At 40.6% G+C, this 7,511-nt stretch overlaps 1 long non-coding RNA gene across 1 annotated transcript; it reads left to right on the top strand.

Annotated features, from left to right (window-relative positions):
- The first annotated feature begins 269 nt into the window (after positions 1-269).
- Positions 270-1,612, top strand: LOC135564984 (uncharacterized). Its single transcript, XR_010461307.1, has 2 exons — positions 270-657; positions 823-1,612. It is a non-coding gene; the product is annotated as an uncharacterized LOC135564984 (long non-coding RNA).
- The last annotated feature ends 5,899 nt before the right edge of the window (positions 1,613-7,511 follow it).

The following is a 7,511-nucleotide window of genomic DNA, read 5'->3' as shown; positions in this document are numbered from 1 at the left end:
CCTAGGGGTATTTGGAAAGAAGTTTTGGGAAATAGTTTCAAATAGTATTTATAGGAAAATACTTCAAATAGAAGTAGTTGATTCAGCCACATTTGAAAATGCTTTTATCTGTAAATGAGTATGTGTGTGAGCAAAATCATTGTGTGTTTTGCATGCTAATGGAAATCAGAAAACAGTCCTGGAGAAGCAAGAGAAGAGAAACCAGGATCACCTGAAGAGGGAGGAGAGAGAAGGAAGTGTTTGAAGAAGAGGTGGGGTTGGATAGGGATTAGCCGGCCATGTACTTTGCAAAGCCATTGGCAATGTTCAAACGTGTTAGCTATAGTCTTAATACTGTGGAAACAGTTAATGATTGATCAAATCAACTCATGTCAACGCATGTGTTGCTAGTTAACATTTGTGTTTGAGCAGGACATGCAAAAATAGTGTGCACAGGGGCAAGTTCTGATGAAGGCTGTTGCTGAAACTCAAGTCATATTTTTCTCTGTTACCCTTGACTCTTTCCAACATTAATCCGGACTAAATCTCACAAGAAAATGTTGGAGCACAGTTTTGCTGGGTGTGGATGTTCACAGGGTACCTTACATTTTGAAGCTAACATTTTAAATGTGTACTGGACTAATTATTTAGAGCTTACTGGAGCCGAAAGAAGCGGAGGTGAGGAACTGGTTTTGTGTGCCACGGGGTCGTATGCATAAGTGTAAATTGGTTGTGTGTGAGTTTGTTGCTAAACGAGTACTTGCAAGTCATAGCAAACCACCATTATTGTGTTCACCTGCTGTCCCCTAAGATATTTCCTCCTCTCTATGTGATCACCCCCAGGTCTCGCTCTGGAGAGTACAGGAGGCATTCCCGCTCGCCCCACAGGGAGAAGCGTCACTCCAGTTCCAGGGACCACAGCGAGAGAGAGCGGGAGACACCGCATCCGCTCACTGCAAGGGCCACAGCCGAGAACGTAGTCTAGAGCAGGAACGCCGCTAGAAACTAAGGTATCGAACTGCATCATACCCTCCTTTACCTCAATAACTCATACAACCAGACCTTTTCAAAATTATTTGCTGAAATTATATTAGTAACTAGTCATCACGCATATATAGAATATATACATTTTTTGCATTGTTATACAGTAGACTAAATTAAGGTTGACAGGCAGTTCACTTTGTGCTGCTGAACTGTGTCATTCCACGAATAGAGTGCCTTTAGGTAGTGTCATTTAGTCAACTTTTTCACCTAATTTTAACATTCGGTCATAAAAGAGCACATGTTCAACTTCCTAACAAACAGGTTTTCGCATCTCAAGAGGTTAAATTAAGGAACATGACTATAAAAGTGACCGGGGTTGATCGTAACAGGGTTGACGATTTCCTCTTAATTCAGCCCTAACTCTCCTTGTGACAGGGGGAATGGAAGCTTGTTGTGTGCTACAGGGAGAGAAAATTGAATAGAAGCTTAACAAAAAGCTTGTATTCATGTTCAACTTGTTAAACATTTCTTGTCTGTTTATCGGTAACAGGGTTGACGTGTTATGGTCGACGCGCTCAGTTTTCCTCCACCAAAAGAGTACAACCAGCTCACCGGCATTACACTATGATTAGACTTTTAAATATTCCATGTGTCTTTTGAAAAATTATTTGTTTAAAAATAGTTTACAAATGATTAGTTTAACCATATTAAAACGAGTTCAGTTCATGTTACAGGATTCACCTGAAATCTGAGGGACAACGTAAATTGGTAAATGACCACAGAGTACATATCTTCAGAAATTACTTTCCCAAAGCAACAAAATAACTAGGGCTTTACAAATGATGGTGAAAATCTTGCTTAAGTGGGTTAAGTGACTATTTTATGCACATATTATTCTGTATAATGAAAAACTAAAGCTAAAATTCGAATAGTTTGCCTAAACAAGCCAGAATAGTGTGGAGAACCATCGAAACCACTATGAATATACAATCGTTGCCAGAAGTTGAGAATGACACAAATATTAATTTTCAGTCTGCTGCCTTAGTTTGTATGATGGCAATTTGCACATACTCCAGAATGTTATGAAGAGTGATCAGATGAATAGCAATTAATTGCAAAGTCCCTCTGAAAATGAACTGAATCCCCAAAACACATTTTCACTGCATTTCAGCCCTGCCACAAAAGGACCAGCTGATGACATGTCAGTGATTCTCTCGTTAACACAGGTGCGAGTGTTGACGAGGACAAGGCTGGAGATCACTCTGTCATGCTGGTTGAGTTCGAATAACAGACTGGAAGCTTCAAAAGGAGGGTGGTGCTTGGAATCATTCTTTAAGCCTTTGACACTGATGAATTGCTTGTAATTATACTTCAGTATTCCATAGTAACATCTGACAAAAATATCTAATATCTAAAGACAGCAAACTTTGAGGAAATTAATATTTGTGTCATTCTCAACTTTTGGCCACGACTGTATATGTTGCAAATGTCGGAGAGATAAACAGCAAGGTTAATTCAAATCTCCACAGTTGGAAACTAAATGTTAGTCTAAAAGAAATTATATAATGTCTAGATGCTTTTTATAGTGGAGATCAAGTTTATAACTTCCCTGTCTGGGCTGATGAGACAGTGGATTGCGCAGTCAGATGGAACAGAGGAAATAGGCATTTTAACATCATGGACTTATCCGGTGGTAACTTGTGGAGTAGACACCTGCTGGAATGCACTTTTAACCAATCAGCATTCAGGATTAGATCCACCCGTTGTATAATCTTATATATACCCTCAAATTAAAGCTGACAGTCTGGACTTCAACCTTATAATCATTGTATAATTTCAAATCCAAAGTGCTGGAGTACAGAGCCAAAACAACAATCTAACTGTCCCAATATTTTGGGATCCCACTGCATGATAAAATAGTTTTACGTTCACTTAAACATCCACACTCACAATATGTAGTCAATTTACCACAGATTTGCATCAAATTAAATTGTATTGGTCACATACACATGGTTAGCAGATGTTAATGCGAGTGTAGCGAAATGCTTGTGCTTATAGTTCCGACCATGCAGTACTATCTAACTACCACAACTATATGGATGAGCGATGGCCGAACGGCATATGCAAGATACAGTAGATGGTATAGAGTACAGTATATACAGTGGGGCAAAAAGTATTTAGTCAGCCACAGTGCAAGTTCTCCCACTTAAAAAGATGAGAGAGGCCTGTAGTTTTCATCATAGGTACACTTCAACTATGCCAGACAAAATGAGAAAAAAGAATCCAGAAAATCACATTGTAGGATTTTTTATGAATTTATTTGCAAATTGCAAATTATGGTGGAAAATAAGTATTTGGTCAATAACAAAAGTTTCACAATACTTTGTTATATACCCTTTGTTGTCTGGATTTTTTTTCTCATTTTGTCTGTCATAGTTGAAGTGTACCTATGATAAATTACAGGCCTCTCTCATCTTTTTAAGTGGGAGAACTGCACAATTGGTGGCTGACTAAATACTTTTTTGCCCCAATGTACATTACATGAGTAATGAATCATAAAACACGGAACAAGATGTTAAAAACTGTCCATTGTGCCAATAGATGGAATGCACTCGCATGAGATTTGCCGTGATGTTGACAGAGTGGCATGGGAGGTTTATTTCTTAGACTGGGTTAAGATGTCAATTTTGGGACACATCCTCAGTAGTGTGCTTTCGAATCAGTGGGTGTTTCGGCCTTTAATCACTAAACACCCTCATCAAAGGTGGCCAGCTAAAGGGTGATCAAGCCTTAGCTTGTGTCCCATGCCCAATTAAGATGTCCCACGGGACTATGCAAGGCAGGGGCGTCCTCTTCCCTGAGCCAGCCCTACAGCTGACCGCATACCTCATATGCCCTCCTCAAGTTGGAGGGATCTGAATTGGGTTCTCAGGTGGGGGTGGGGGGTCATGAAGTTACAGCCCAGCAAGGGTCCTTCCGTTTGATCCAGATCCATTGGCTGCCTCTTTCAGCTGCTTGAGAAACTGCTCTGACGGTCTGCCGCAGAGCCTGTCCATGGATTCCAAGTTCTTTCAGCAACCTGATGGTGGAAGAAGCCACGAATCCTCTACATCCCACTTCAACTGGCCAGACTTTTGCATTCCAGCCACGCTGAGTTGCGTCTGCTGCCAACTCTGTGTAATGCAGTTTCTTACGCTCGTAGGCCTCTTCAACAGAGTTTTCCCACGGGACTGTGAGCTCTATGATGTACACAGCCTTTCGTGAAGGGGACCAGAGTACCATGTCTGGCCTAAGGTTGGTAGAAGCAATCTCAGGTGGAAAAATTAGTTGCTGGCCAATATCGAGGGTATGTAAACATTATATAAAGTGACATTGTTTAAAGTGACTTGTGACACATTTATTCCATACAATTCTTTTTATTTTTAAAGTGGCTAGAGATTTGAGTCAGTATGTTGGCAGCAGCCACTCAATGTTAGTGATGGCTGTTTAACAGTCTGATGGCCTTCAGATAGAAGCTGTTTTTCAGTCTCTCGGTCCCAGCTGTGATGTACCTGTACTGACCTCACCTTCTGGATGACATCGGGTGGTGTAGGTGTCCTGGAGGGCAGGTAGTTTGCCCTCGGTGATGCGTTGTGCAGACCTCACTACCCTCTGGAGAGCCTTACAGTTGTGGGTGGAGCTGTTGCCGTACCAGGTGGTGATACAGCCCGACAGGATGCTCTCGATTGGCATGTCAAAGTCTATGATCAATGCTTTTTTGTTGTTGTATATTTATACGCACTTATGTATTTAAATTGTCCTGAAGTTATTAATATAACAATCATACATATTAAACTGGTGTCGACTTTACTTTTTGTCTGTTAAGTACTGTTAGTCTGGGTGCCAAACAAGGTGGAACATCGGGAACATTGCCTTAATAGACGCATTGTCGACAGTCCAATGCGCTTCTCCACAGCGTTCCTTGGATTAAATTCCGGCCAAAGCACTTGAGATGATTTGGTTTTGCAATTTTGTGGTAAAGGCTAAAGTTTGCAGCAGTGGATATTTAATCTAATCTGAAATGTGACCCCATAGTCAAACTACGTTTCAGGGTAAGTAGGTAAATTATCATGTTGCAGATTGCAGAACTAGAAAATATTAAGAACTTTTCATACAATCGCTCATAAATAAGTGCATTAAAACACAGGTGAAAACTTAGTTTATTTGACAGTTTATTCAAACATTTATTAAATTAAATGTCTTATCTAATGAATTGCACTATGTTTAGACAGGAAAAAAGGGCACAGGAATGTGTGAATTGTGTTGATGAAGAGGCCATTGGACCATATGGCCTAGAAAATAAGAAATCCTTCTGTCACAGCAACGTCTTCAGGCTCCATATACTCTTCAGGCCCCATACACACTCAGGTTGTGCAACTGATGTGCAAAGCATTTGACACAATGGTTGTGATATTACTTTTAGTTTTGTGATACAACAGCATCTCCACAAAGCTGGTGTAAAGTTTGGTGCATAAATACTCTGTATCACAACGGTTGGGCCAAATGCGTTGTACATCGGTTGTACTACTTGAGTGTGTACAGGCAATTCAGATCATCCTAGGATGCCAACATAGCATTCAGCAATTATTTTAGAGGTATTTTCTCCTACACATTTGTTTTCACTCACAAATAAAGTTAAATGCCATGCTTGTGGGATTAACCGCAGGATAATGCTGAACCTTCACAAAACCCACATTGGGGCTGACTCAGGAGCAGCTACACCACAGTGTCTGCAGGTTCACTCCTCCCTTGTACTTGATTGATCAATTAAGGGTCGTGTTCTTCTGCTCAGACATTGCATTGCTGACGAATGCCAGATCTTACAACGCCTGGATAGGTATTTTATGCATCAACAAACCACATGTTATAGCAATCTGGTGCGCGACAGCACAGTCGATGATGTAGCACACAACCTTTGGTTGATGCATGTATAGTCTGAGCACGGGAACACGACCAAGGTCACTGATTAGTTAGGAACTCCCCTCACCTAGTCTGACTTAATTGAAAGAATATAACAAAAACCAGCAGACTCTATGCCCTGCATGGAATGAGTCTGACACCACTGCACCCCTGGGCTAGAGTATCTGGGGCAATACAGTGCCTTCGTAAAGTATTCAGACCCCTTGACTTGATCCACATTTTGTCACGGTACAACCTTATTCTAAAATGGATTAAATAAATACAAATATTCAGCAATCTACACACAATACAGCATAATGACAGAGCAAAAACAAGTTATTTGAAAGTTTTGCAAATGTAATATTTTATATTTTACGTATTCAGACCCTTTTATGAGACTCGAAATTGAGACCAGGTACATCCTGTTTCCATTGATCATCCTTGAGATGTTTCTACAACTTGATTGGAGTCCACTTGTGGTAAATTCAATTGATTGGACATGATTTGGAAAGGCCCACAGTTGACAGTGCACGTCGGAGCAAAGGTCGAAGGAATTGTCCGTAGTGTTCCGAGACAGGATTGCGTCGCGGCACAGATCTGGGGAAGCGTACCAAAAAATGTCTGCAGCATTGAAGGTTTCCAAGGACACAGCCTCCATCATTCTTAAATGGAAGACCTTTGGAACCACCAAGACTCTTCCTAGAGCTGGCCGCCTGGCAAAACTGAGCAATCGGGGGAGAAGGGCCTTGGTCAGGGATAGATAGAGCTCCTCTGTGGAGATGGGAGAACCTTCCAGAAGGACAACCATCTCTGCAGCACTGCTATGTTCCTGTTGTCAACTTCTGATGATTTAATTAAATATATCGTCTGAATGCTAATTTCACCAATGAGCCAATGATTGACAAGGAAAGAACCCCAACACATCCAGGACCTATATACTAGGCGTGTCAGGGGAAAGCCCAAAACATTTTTTATTTTGGCTCTGTACTCCAGCAGTTTGGATTTGAAATCAAATGATTCATGAGACGACAGTACAGAATGTCACCTTTTTATTTGACAATATTGTCTATTTTACCATTTAGACAAAAGCACTTTACGCATCTTGTCCCCCCACATGTAATGACCACATCAAGCTTGTGGCTACGAACTTGATGTATTTGCAGTTTGATTTGGGTCATATCTGCCCAATAGTAACTGAATGGTGAATGTCGTGTCATTTTTGAATCACTTTTACCTAACAGTAAGTGAAAATATTTTTGGGGTTGAAAGATCTTAATCAATTTGGATGCTGTCATGATCAGAAAAAAATGATCATGAATGAATGACGAGTGAGAAAGTTGGAGTCAAAGATGATACACCCTCTCCCGTTTGCCCATGTTTCTTGGAGATCCTGAATGGTTTTGTGATACTCAACTCATCCTGTGGTATTAAGCACATTCATAACTGTTTTATAACAAATGAATGTCACTTTGCTGAAGGTGTCTGTACACACTCTATAACGGCATATGACATGGGTATGTAGTGCATCATTCCATTCAATGTTAAGTGACAGAGTTTAATAAATGATAAAACGTCATTATATCACCTGGTATGCAGACGCTTATGAAGCA

Source organism: Oncorhynchus nerka, linkage group LG26 (assembly GCF_034236695.1).
Source record: "Oncorhynchus nerka isolate Pitt River linkage group LG26, Oner_Uvic_2.0, whole genome shotgun sequence".
Classification (NCBI taxonomy): Eukaryota; Metazoa; Chordata; class Actinopteri; order Salmoniformes; family Salmonidae; genus Oncorhynchus; species Oncorhynchus nerka.
Note: the sequence above shows the minus strand (reverse complement) of the source record. Positions and strands in the feature narration are given on the sequence as shown.